General features: G+C 30.3%; 1 protein-coding gene across 3 annotated transcripts in view; it reads right to left on the bottom strand.

Moving 5' to 3' along the window:
* Positions 1-12,984, bottom strand: part of LOC141449757 (discoidin domain-containing receptor 2-like) — a 471,131-nt gene that overhangs the window by 409,543 nt on the left and 48,604 nt on the right. The window contains exon 1 of one of the 3 annotated variants that reach the window (XM_074119491.1): positions 6,738-6,974. The exons of the other annotated variants lie outside the window; for them this stretch is intronic. The gene's annotated coding sequence lies outside the window, so the exon portion shown is untranslated. Of the gene's footprint in view, positions 1-6,737; positions 6,975-12,984 lie in introns of those variants that run through there. 3 annotated transcript variants of the gene reach the window in all.

Below are 12,984 nucleotides of genomic sequence, written 5' to 3'. Positions count from 1 at the left end.
GATATGTCGAAGTGAGTATCTGCTATTTCTTTACTCTTCTAAATCAATTTTGTCATTGGTAGATCAAATTAATGAACTAATCCGCTTGTTAGCAAATGGAAAGCGTATTTCATTCAATCTAATTCGTTGTATGGCAATAATGTACAATAAAGTTAAGATGGTAAGCTGCTAATATTTGCCCACAGTGATTGTGTGGAACATCAGACTAAAGATTTGTGAACAATCAAGCCAGTAAGATTGCTAATTGCATCCTGAAGATATACACATATACAGTGATTGCATCTAAGAAGAACGACAATTGCTTCCGTTATTAGAAACACAGTGTCCCAAGAGAAACATCATTGTTGTGGAGGTAACCCATACAGTCACAAATCAAAGCATCTCTAGTCATTAACATCTATTTACTTTGTCTTGTGTAGGTTGTGATTTGTGTGTGTTGATTGTGTTTTTGTTTGTGTGAATGTACTGCCGACATCTTGGTCTTGTATCCAACTCTTATAATGACAATATTCAAGTTTAATTGCGAAGCTTATGATATGTGTAATAGATTATTTTGAATACTTGAACCTAACCGTTTGTTCAATAAATTTAAAACCATTTACTTGATTGTTCCAAACCTCTGTGCCATCAGTCACACAAAGGCAATTTTCTAGCGGAAACTTAGCTGCAATTTTGTAAATTATTAGGTTGGCAACTAAGTGATTGCGGATTTTAAATAAGAAGGAAAATTCAAAATTTTTGCTTAAAAATATAACTTTATTCAATTAAGCATTTTTCGTTTTTGTCGATGACCTTTTGCCATATTTCAGGCAGTGTCATAATTCCATGTTCAGAAAACTTCTGATTTTTGTCAGCAAAAAACGAATTAATTGTGATTTTACATCATCAGCAACATTAAAAATTTTACGATTTAAGGAGATCTGCATGGAACGAAATAAATGGTAATCTGAAGGCGCAAGGTCAGGGCTATATGGTGGATGTGACAACACATCCCAACCTAGTTCCAATAATCTTTGGTGGGTGACCAAAGATGTGTGGGGCTTTGCGTTATCATGCTGGAAAACAACACCCTTACGGTTTGCCAATTCTGGCCGCTTTTCTTGAACTTTATAGCTCAGTTTGGCGAGTTGTTCAACGTAGACGCTTGAATTAATCATTTGGTTTCTTGGTAAAAGTTCAAAGTGCAGAATTCCTTTATAATCTCAACAAACTGACAGCATAATCTTTTTTTGTTAAATCTCAGCTTTTGGTGACGTCTGGGCTGGTTCATTTTGCATCATGCACGACCTTTTTGGATTAACCTTGTTGTAAACTAATCTCTTTTCGTCGCTAGTAATCAGTCGTTTCGGAAATGGATCAATTATTTTGTGTTTCAGAAGCGAATCGCAGACGCTAATGCGTTGCGTCAAATGAATTTCCTTAAGCTGATGAGGGATCCATAAATCGTGTTTCTTGACGTAGCCAAGTAGTTTTAATTTTTTTTTTAATGCATGTACGCGATACATTGAGCTTCTCTGCAATCTCACGAGTTGTGCTATGACGATCTGAATCAAAAATAGCCTTGATATGGGTCTCATCAACTTCAACTGGACAGCCAGATCGTTGCGCATTTTTCAGTGAAAAATCACCAGAAAGAAATTAGGCAAACCAATTTTAACAATGCCTTTCTTTCAAGGCTTCATGCCCATATACGGCACATAACTTCTTATGTGCTTGCGATGCGTTCTGGCCTTTTCGGAAATAATATAATAAAATTTGTCTGAAATGCGCGTCTTGTTCTTCCATTTTTAAATTGGATAAAAAGGAAACTAAATGATTTATCTTTAAATTTTTTTTTACTAAATTAAAGGCGAAAGTCCTAACAACAAGAAAACAATCCAGCTTAGATGCTTTGATCACGTAAACAAAGCAAAAGAATGTGCTAAAACCATCTATTGACAAAATCCCCAAAGACTTAGTTGCCAACCCATTATTTAGATGAAAAAAAACAAAAAAAATTCAAATCTAGGGTGTAGAATTTGCAGAATAAGAAACGATTTCATTCCTTCCCTTTTCGAGTAGTGATCCCCGTGATCTTGATGACTGTTAATCACTGAACGCTTAATAATATCTCAAAGCCTTTATTTTATAAATTTACTTTTGAGACTAGTTCATTCCTTTTTTTCTTACCTAATTTCATCGTACCATCTCTTTTGTTGCCTTCCTCTTTATCTTTTCATGTCCAGAGGTGGTTCATCCTGTGGCAATCTTGCTCCAACATTTTAATTAAGCCCACCGCAACTCTTACCAAGTCTTCTTTTTCATAATCTCTTGAGCAGTCTTTTAAAAAATCTCTCAAAAAAGAAATAGATTTACTTACATTTTTTTTTTTTTTAATCAGTCGAGAAAGAGTTATCAGGTTAAAATTAGAATCATTTATAGATTGGAAGCTGTGAGAATTATTCCAGGTACTTAAAGGTCACGGGCTTACCACGAATGTAAAAAATGTAAAAGGGTCAGCCAATGATACCATGTTTTGGAAGAAATCAGAAAAAAATAAAAACATCCTAGAGCTGGACGACTAGTAGAGAAATTCCTGCATTTTAAATAATTAATAATAATTAGCCAACTACAATATCCCTCCAGGTGTCCAATATTAACGATCCTTTCAGCAGTGAAATTAGAAAATGAACATATTTTTTTAAAAATTTTGTAAAAAAAGACAGGTTACATTGTCGATGACATATTTATGTAAATTGAAATGATCTTAAAATGTAATAACTCATAAAACTTTGCGCTAATTTCTGATATAATTAAATTTCTACATTAATGCGCATAGGTTAGAGATTTCGTGGAATTCGTTCAATATTACTAACATATTCGTGGAACAAAGTAATAATATTATTTAGAATTTAATTAGATGTCAGATCCTTAAGCTGGATATTTTCATCTGCAAAATATTTGTTCAGTAGTGTAGCACCGAATAGGAAGTATTAAACTATTCATGAACAGGTTTAAACAGATGGTAATGAAAAAAATAATTATCATTTATTAATTAAAAATTATTATTTAATAATAAAAAAATGCTTATACCGATTTTTTGTTTTTGACATCTGATTTAAGTGCGTTTAGTGCAGCAAACATTGTTCGGTTTAAGTTCATTTTTCGATTAGATTCATTGTTACTTCACTTCTAATTAAATTACTTAAATGATATTATTGTTATAAAATTTGAATAAAACACCTAAGTTTTTTCGTGCTTATCTAAATGGCTGAAATTAGGCGCTGAAATAAATGTTGATTACTTGCTTGATTTGTGTACCTTTTGTCGTTTAATAAACCCTTATACTTGACTTTTTAAACTGTAAACTTTTAAACCTTTTGCATAGATTTTTCTTATTGTTCAGTGATTTGAACAACTTTAAATGTATCTAATGATAAATAAATATTAGGAAACCTAGAATAATTAGACTGATTTACGATTTCTGCCACTTGTCTTCTGCCAAACTTTATCAAAATCGGGCTAAGATTTACAATATATAGCTTCGAGATATTTAAAAAGCACATCTAACATACATGGAATTCCGAATCGAATGACACCTCCTCAATTGGTTCATGCGTTTAGGCGTTACATTCTTTAGAAAACAAAAAGAACAACAAAAACATTTCTCTCAAAACAATATGAAATGCCAAATTAACTATAACTCTAAATTTGAATAACAGCTAGCAAATGACTGACCAAACAACTATTACAAAAAATAATTCATTGTATGTCCCTTCATTCACCAGAAGCACACAAATTTGTTCCTGTATTTATTCTTAGGGGACAATTGTCCCAGAATAATAAATCTATTTTCTTTTCTAAAATTCATGCAATGAATTTCATGTTCCATTAAACAAAAATAGCCTTTTAACAATATATGTAATTGTTGTATTTTTACAACCATCACACTTGAAAGAAACTGTCAGAATGCGGTAACTAGTTAGCAGTAATACGACATGATTGACTTGTTATAGTTCCTTCTTCTGCTAAAGTATAAAAAGTGATCCACTTGATAAGATTTCTCGATTCGTTACTTATGACTAGGGAACGGATTCGTATGTATTTACATATTTTTTTCTAGGCAATTTACAGACGTTTTTCAACTAGAAGTATTCATACTGACACTCTTTAAGCCGTTTGAGCCTTCTTTTATTTCACATATTTCCACATATTTGGATGTTATCGCATATTTCTACATATTTGATTAAAATAAATAAACATTTCTACATATTTAATCAAAATATGTACATATTTTTCATTTTGGGCATATTATCATAATTGGGAGGTGGTTGACAGGAACTGTGAACCACAGACTGTAGGGCTGTGAATCACAGTGGTTAAAAAAGTGTTCTTAAAAGCACCAAGTCGCATTAAAATGCTAAAAGATCTCTATCCAGACTTGTGCCTTCCACCAGAACCAATATTGACAAGATGGGGTACTTGGCTGGAAGCAGCTCAGTATTACTATGAAAACTACAATAAAATCAAGAATGTCCTTTCACATCTCGAAGACGAAGCAGTAGCGATAAATATAGCCAAGTCTTTATTCGAGAAACCTAATTTAAGGAACGACCTTGCATTCATTTCTGACAATTGCGTATTTCTTGCACAAGCCATTACCCAACTTGAGTCCCAAAATGTTCGACTAACAGAAAACGTGTCCAACGTTAAAAAAGTCATCGAAAAGGTGGAAGGAATACCTGGGATTAAGGGAGATCTGATCAGATCAAAACTGGTAGAAGTACTGAGCAAGAACAAAGGGTGGGAGACCATCTGCCAGATTTCTGATATTATCAGAGGAACAGAAGTCACCTCAGAACATCGTGTACCCTTTACAACCAACGAGATAACTTCTTTCAGCAAGGCACCTATAACATCTGTAGATGTTGAACGATCTTTTAGTCGTTACAAGTCCATCTTACGCCCAGATCGTCGTCACTTTATGTTCCAACATTTGAAATTTCATGTGGTTGCAAACAATTTCGAAGAGTGAAGTTTTCAAAATTGAAAATTTAACACATCTTTTTATAAATAGTAAAAATGTTCTTTGTTGTATAAATCATTATAACTTGTAAAAACAAATTATTTTGTTCCTAATAAATTATTATAAATTGTAAAAATGTTCTTTTCTTGTATAAATAATTATAACTTGCCCCTCCCAAAAAAAAATTCCATTTTCATTAAAAAAATGTCCATTTTACTTAAATATTCCAGAAAATATTTTAAGAAATTCACATATTTACCACATAATTGACGAAAATAAATGCATATTTTAATTAAATATTTGGCATTTTTAAATACATAAAAATCCGTTCCTTAATGATGACTTTAATACATAAATAGATGTATACATCTACTTATGAATACAGCAATAGCTTTAGAAATAGTCGATAAAAAAAAATATTAAAGAATGAATAAAAAGATTTAGAAATGAAATCCAAAAAAACAACTTGGTTAAACAAAGAAAAATAATCTTGAACTACAGTCGGTTAAAAAGAAATAAATAAAGAAAACATAATGATGGATTGGAAATTCATTCCAAAAAACAATTTGGGGAAACAAAAAAGGTAATATTTAACTTATAATCGATGAAAGAGAATCAATTAAAAATACACCAATAAGGTTTAGAAATCTATTCCAATATACAGTTTAAAAAGCATTGATTGGAAATGTTGAACTTACTGACGTTTAAAGAGAACAAATTAAAAAAAAGAAAGAGAGAGAAGCAAAGAAAGCTAATTTTGGAAAAAGCTCAAGGAATTTATTAAAAAGGCTTATAAAACTATTTGGAGAAACAAAAACGTTAATTTAAAACTTATTGTTGATTAAAAAGAAGAGATTAAAGTATACATTAGAAAAGATTTCATAAATAAATAAAAAGATGAATTCTAGTTTTGAACTTTGAAACTTAAAAATGAAAGAATAAAAAATACATTAAAAAGGAAAAGAAATCAATTCCAAGAGTCAAATAGCGAAAACAAGAATTCAAATATTGAAAGTATAGTCAATATAAAAAAGGTTAAAAAATCCATTCCAAAAATTTAGGGAAACAAAGGAAGGTAAACGAAAGAGAAAAGATTAAAATACAACAAAATGGTTTAGAAATCATTCCAAAATACAATTTGGGGAATAAATACAACTTGGGGATACAATAAATGATAATTTTGAACTTAGTCGATTAAAAAGAAATGATTGAAGAATACTATATTAAAAAGAAATAGAAATCCATTCCAAAAAAAACCACTTGGGGAAAGTTGGGAAAAATGAATGCCAATTTATAACTTATAGTGCATGCACTTTTTGACGATCAACCTTTATACAACTGTCCTACTGGAGAGTTTTAATTAAAAAAAGTCAAATGATACATCACAAAGATTATGAAAACAATTTGGGGAAACAACTTACAGTCGATTAAAAAGATAAGATCAATGAACATTTCATAAAGGCAGAAAACAATTTGGGAAACAAAAACACTCATTCAAAACTTATAGTCGATTAAAATGAAAAGACTAATGAATACACCAAAATGGTTTTGAAATGAAATTAAATACTTTTTCTAGAAATTCAAAATAAAGAATTACCTAACATTGAACGTAGCCAAGACATGGGATTCATATTATTTTGTAATAATTAAATGATAAAATGTTATTTGCATGCAACAATAATAAAAATATACTTTAAATTTAAAAAAAAAACAATTAATAATGAAGTCTTACCTTGTTTAAATAATAAAAAAAATCATCAGCCAGTCTGAATAGATCACTTGACACTTGACACTAGTTAAAATAATTCACAACACTATTCGCACTAAAACTGTATCACGCATTAAGAATAACTTAAACAATTTATAAAGCAGAACTTAACTTTAACACTCAATAATATCAATTAAAAAAATCACTTTAATAAGGAGCTATCACTAACGAGTTAAAGATGACCGCCGGTAACTGGCCAGGAAGATCAGCTGGTAAATTAAGGTTATCTACATATTGTGACCAACATTTTTTATTTATTTATTTTCATTATTAATTTACAAAAATAAATTGTAATTAGTGATTGTATAATTAGCAAATTAGGGATTTAATTTCACAGATTTATTTTAAAATCTACTTTAAAAAATGATTTAATTAAATCAATAAAAATAAACAAAAGATTTTTAAAAACCTACTTTAATTTTTTAACAGCTTAAAATATTGTAATAGAAAGTCACTAATTACATTTTATGAATAAAAGAATAAGAAAAAAAAATTAGTATGTCACCTGTTAAGATAACCTTAATTTACCAGCTGATCTTCCTGGCCAGTTACCGGCGGTCATCTTTAACTTGCTAATGATAGCTCTTTATTAAAGTGATTTTTTAAGTGATATTATTGAGTGTTAAAGTTAAGTTCTGATTTTTAAATTGTGACAAGTTATACTTAGTGCGTGCGTGATATTGAATTTTAGTGCGAATAGTGTTGTGAATTATTTTAACTAGTGTCAAGTGTCAAGTGCTATAGGACTGGTGATCTATTCAGACTGGTTGATGATTTGTTTTATTATTTAAACAAGGTAAGACTTCATTATTAATTGCTTTTTTTAAATTTCAAGTATATTTTTAATATTGTTGCATGCAAATAACATTTTATCATTTAATTATTACAAATTAATATGAATCCCATGTCTTGACTACGTTCAATGTTAGGTAATTCTTTATTTTGATATATTCTAAACTTCTTTTGATATATTCTTGAATTTTGTTTGTTTGTTTTTTTTAATCCGCTAAAAGTTTAAATTTAGCATTCATGGTTTCCCCAAAAATGTTTTTTGGAATTGATATCTAGGTAAATCTTTTTTGCCGTATTCTTTAATCTTTTCTTTTTAATGAATAAGTTCTAAATTGGCATTTTTGTTTCCCCAAATAGTTTTCTAACCATTTTTGATCTATTCTTTAATAGAATCTTTTTAATCGACTATAAGTTTTGAATTAGCATTCTTTGTGTCCCCATGTTGTTTTTGGAATTGATAACTAAACCTTTTTGATGTATTTTTTAATCTTTACTTTTGAATCGACTATCAGTTTAAGATTTATTAATGGTTTCCCCAAAAATGTTGTCTATTATCTATTAAATCTACGTTACTGCAAAAAAAAAAAAATATGTTCTTTTAAACGAATATTTGCTCAATATTTTAAAGAAAATTTTGGGATTTTATCTTTTATAGAAAAACAAGATAGAATTGTCAAAGTTTGGTGTTTTTTAACATTACTTTTTTTTCGTGCACATTTTTACGATCAACAATTAATTATACAACTGTCCAATCGGACAGTTTTAAGCAATGAGGCATAATAAGTAACACATTTTTGCCGTCGTACTAAACTGTTAAAGAGCAATAATTATTTTAAAAATTTGAAAAAGAAAACGTTATATTGTATCTCTTTCAATTTACTGCTTTTCTTGAAATAGGTCAGTTAATTTTCACATTGTTATCTTGCTTAACAAGGAAAAAATGGATCACTGGTGCGGAAATTGTAGGAAAACGAGATTTTATTTTTGGCCAATATAACAATCTCATTTTCTCATTTCTTCTCTCAAACCTTCAAAACTTTATAATTTACTAAATTGATGTATTTAATTTCATTTATAAATTATATTTAAATTATATATCTCTGAGGATTCCGGAAGTACGGGTATTTATCCTATCTTCCTACTGTTTTTGGTTCTTTAAGAATTATTATCTTTAAAAAAGTAGTTAGTAATAAACTTTTATTGTTAAAACTTAGTACATCCTAGGATGTTGTCGAAAATCAAAGGCATCCTGAAAAACAAGTAGTTCCGCACGAAAGTATTCTGGTTTCTATTTCATTCACAATTGATACTGATGATCACTTTTGCATCCTAGTACTTATACTTTTGCAGATGATTCTGCTATTCATTCTTGTCATATCCACCTCTCGACTTCTAGAGACATACACCATCTGTTCTCAATACACAAAACGGGCAGATAAAGGTGAAACAAACAGAAATGTATTAACACCACTTTTACAATTCGCCGATACTCCTTCTGTTCTGCTGTTACAATGGATAAGTTGCTTATTGTTTCTGACAAAAGACGCTACCAAGGGCATATGACTAACTTAGAATCTCCACAGTAAACTAAAAAGAATGCCAAGCAACTTACGATTTTGCATTTTTTCTCCCAGATTTATCTAAATTTTGTAGAAATGTTTGCTGTTTATAAAAAATTTATGGATAAGAGGTGGTGCGAAGTTCCGCTAAGCAATCCGACTATTTCAAAAAAAAAAAAATCCGAAATCCTGTAAAAGTCATCAATGCTTATTTTGACCTATATATCAGATAGGATAAAATTTCCTATCAATTTTTCCGGAATTCCTTCCTCTTGTGTCACCAAAAATCTGCTATTTTTTTCTAAAGTGTTTATATCATGCATTCATTGTTCGAGCAGAATGGTTTGCCTCAAAATCTGGTAGATTAACAAGAAACTAGTAATAGTGGTTGGTGGGAGAACTTCTCATGGAAATATAGAAATAATGGCCGAAGTTATGATTAGGAAATTTAACTTCTAGAGTTTGGTTAGGGCTACTTTTCTGGGGGTGCAGCGATTGAGGGGAATGGTTGTTGTAAACGTGTTTTTACATCTTGCCCTTGCCAGAAGAAGATTCTCATTTTTCCTCAATTCATTTCAAAATTAAAACAAATTTAAAAAATGTGGCGACCTAAGAAAACCTTAGGCCCCAGTTTACTTTTGTTCCAAAAATTAGAGAACCATTATGTACTTTATTTAAGAAAAGATTTCTTTTAATCTGGGCAACGATTTTCAAATCAGAATTCTCTTCTTTAATCTCCTTTATATCTCCAAGTTTATCCCCAGTTTTGTGACTGCTACCATTAACTCCTATAATTCCTGTCCAAAATTAGAAATTTGAATCATGAAAACAATTTGAGTAAGTTAGATCTATTAAAACTCGATATTGTTGCGAATAGGCTGAAATATTATGTTTATAGATAGAACTACACTTGATCGATTTGTTTATATCAACGAGCGAAACAGCTCCATAAACCTCCCTAGCCGTAATAGGTTATCTGAAACGGTGCGCCTGCGGCAAAGTGGGTAAACTTCCTAGTTTCTAATACAATGCACTACCACCGTGCCGGATGTTGCCTTAACCTTCTCTGTCGATAGAGATTGAAAGCTGTTTCCAAAGCAAACACACGGATGTAAGGAAATGAACATGTTCGGCTGTGTCCTTTATTATCTTCAGATCTTTTGAAAATGCATTCTTGCACTTAGTTTAAACATAAATTATTCTTTAAACTATTGTTGAGAGAAATAACTTTGAACTTGCAATAAAGTAATACTCTTTTAGATAAAATAGAGTTGTAATTATATACACAAAGTGTAAAGTGAGTAGGTAAAAAAGTGCCTATTTGCGTTTTATTATTTCCGTTTGAGGGTCAGGGTGTTGGCTAGTGCAGCGTTTCCCAACCTTTTTTGGTTTGCGTACCACTTTTTAGTACATCATGCTAAATTGTACCACTTGGTAAAAATGATTGTATTTCGTGAAATTCGTTATTCCGAGAGTGTTATTTCATTATCTTTATTTGTATAGAGTTACAATGTATCTGTTACAAATGAGTTCAAGTTCATGTTCACTTTATAAACTTTGTAAAGTGTAAGATCTTAGTTTTAACATTTTTCTAAACAATTAAAAATTGCGTACATATTTTTCTCTTCAAAATTATTAATTAATTTACAAAGTTCTTCCTTAGGATATTAATCTCATAAATTAATATCTTTTAAGCATTCAACTACCTGCAAGCACCAATTAAATTTAATGTTGCTTGGATAGAGATTACTCATTACAATCAGTCTCTTTAAGCAGATATTTACATAGTTATCATTTAAGTTCTGTCACATGATAATTCTATTAAATTTTCTTTATCTTCTATTGATAATGATGTAGCTTTTCCTAAATTTTCTTTGTAGAAGAGGTTTGAAATCCAATTATCATTTGTGTTTTCGGGTTTTGGGAAATACTCCATGAAAGACAATTTTAATCCTTTTAAATGTGCTATTATATTTTCTCGTATATCTTGAGATAGACCAACCTTATTACTGTACATATTAACAACTTCACTGTATAACATTATTAATTAAAATAACTATTTATGTATTATAGGGAAAAACGTTTCTTTAATATTTTTATTATTTATTTTTTTTTTTAAATTTTTTATGTCCGCCATTATTGATTATTTCTCGCGTACCACAGATTGGGAAACGCTGGTCTAGTGGTCTAGTAGATTTGTGAGTGGGAGATCCCCAGTGTAGCTACCTTTTATTTGTTAGACAAAACTTTTGTAGTAAAGTATGTGTGTCATTTCTGTCGAATAATTGGTGTAAACCAGGAAAATTTATGGAGTTCAAAAAGAAGTAGTGTTCAAAGAATGATTGGCTCAACAAAAATTTCAAAAATTCAAAAGTTTTGCGCATCAATTTGGAAAGAGGCTATTAATACTTATGTACTCTTACCACTAATCGCCAACTTTTATTTTAACTGCATAAAACTGATAACTCAATTAGTTTGTAAATGGTAGATATCGAACGTAGCTTAATGACAATCGATGGAACTATTTTTGACAACATCGATTAAGTGATAGGCCACTTCCGTTTAACAGATTTCGACTGAGACTTAAGTAACTGAAACTGCAACAATACCAAAAATGTCTTTCTTTACCAGGACCAAAACAAGTATCATTTTCCTGCACTTTTTTTTTACGATTATAAAAATTCGTATAATAATTTTGATTTTTCCTCTCTCTCTCGCACAAAAAGGAAGCGGAATGGAACTATTTTAAATGTAACTTCAACCAATAAATTTAGTTAATTTACATAACCTCCATCCTTGCTGTACAGTGCTTTGCACATTTAGTTGACTATTTTAGTCTACGTTATTCTAATAGAAAATTGGAATTACACGCATACTCTTTAAATTAAAATATTTTATAATCATAAAACAAATGTAATTTCTCATACGAAGATAAAAGGAATCCTGGAAAATGAAAAAGTGCCAGCACCTAGGTCTGATAATGATCATATAAGGGCCTAATGAGTTTTCTTAAAATTTTCCATTGTTTTTATTTTTCCAGCATTCGGAGGAAGATTGAGGCTGTTTGGAGAATAATTTATGCTTCGAAATGGTGTCAATTTTTAGGAAATTTAACTGTCTTTTTAAACGTGTCATCAAAATCGAATTCGGACTAAAACTTTCTGAGTAATAACATTTTTATTGCAAAAAAGTAATGATTTAAAAAAAAAAAAAATTAAAGTGACGTCACTCAAGAACAGTGGGAAATATGAAGTTGGCCAATACGTCATTGAACTCCACTTTAGATGTACTACGCATAGCAGGCCTATGTACATTATGTACTGTTTCACCCTGGGTGCGTTCCACTTGGCGACCACAACGACCACGACCACGACCGCGATTTTGGCCGTTCCACTTGCTTGTGGGCGTTGCGATCGAAAACCCAAGTGGAATGGACTGTGGGCGTTTTAACCGTTCATGTAAACATTACATATGGCGGCCTCGAAAATAAGTTAGAAGCTTGAAGAGGTTATTTTTTAATTTTAACCCCGTTTATAAGCAGTTATAATAAACTTTATTAATTATTGGTAAAGTTGACTTATATTAAAAAAACATATATAATTCAATTTTTTATATTACATTTTGGAGTATTTATAAAATTTACGTTTAAATAAAATTAAAGTGTCTTTTGTGGCAACAGTTGGATATTTATTAATAATGCTTTAGAAAGTTCTTTATCTAGTTCCGATTAGAGTGGAATACAATTTTACAAAATCGCAATGATAAAAAGCGAAAACTTAGGCCACGTATTATTAGCTATCAGAGTAATTGATCTTTATTCAGATGAAGAATTTAAAAGTTATTTCAGGTAAATGATTTTG

This window comes from Rhodnius prolixus, unplaced genomic scaffold, assembly GCF_049639745.1.
Source record: "Rhodnius prolixus isolate KJV_2025 unplaced genomic scaffold, Rpr scaffold_2, whole genome shotgun sequence".
NCBI classification, from domain to species: domain Eukaryota; kingdom Metazoa; phylum Arthropoda; class Insecta; order Hemiptera; family Reduviidae; genus Rhodnius; species Rhodnius prolixus.
Note: the sequence above shows the minus strand (reverse complement) of the source record. Positions and strands in the feature narration are given on the sequence as shown.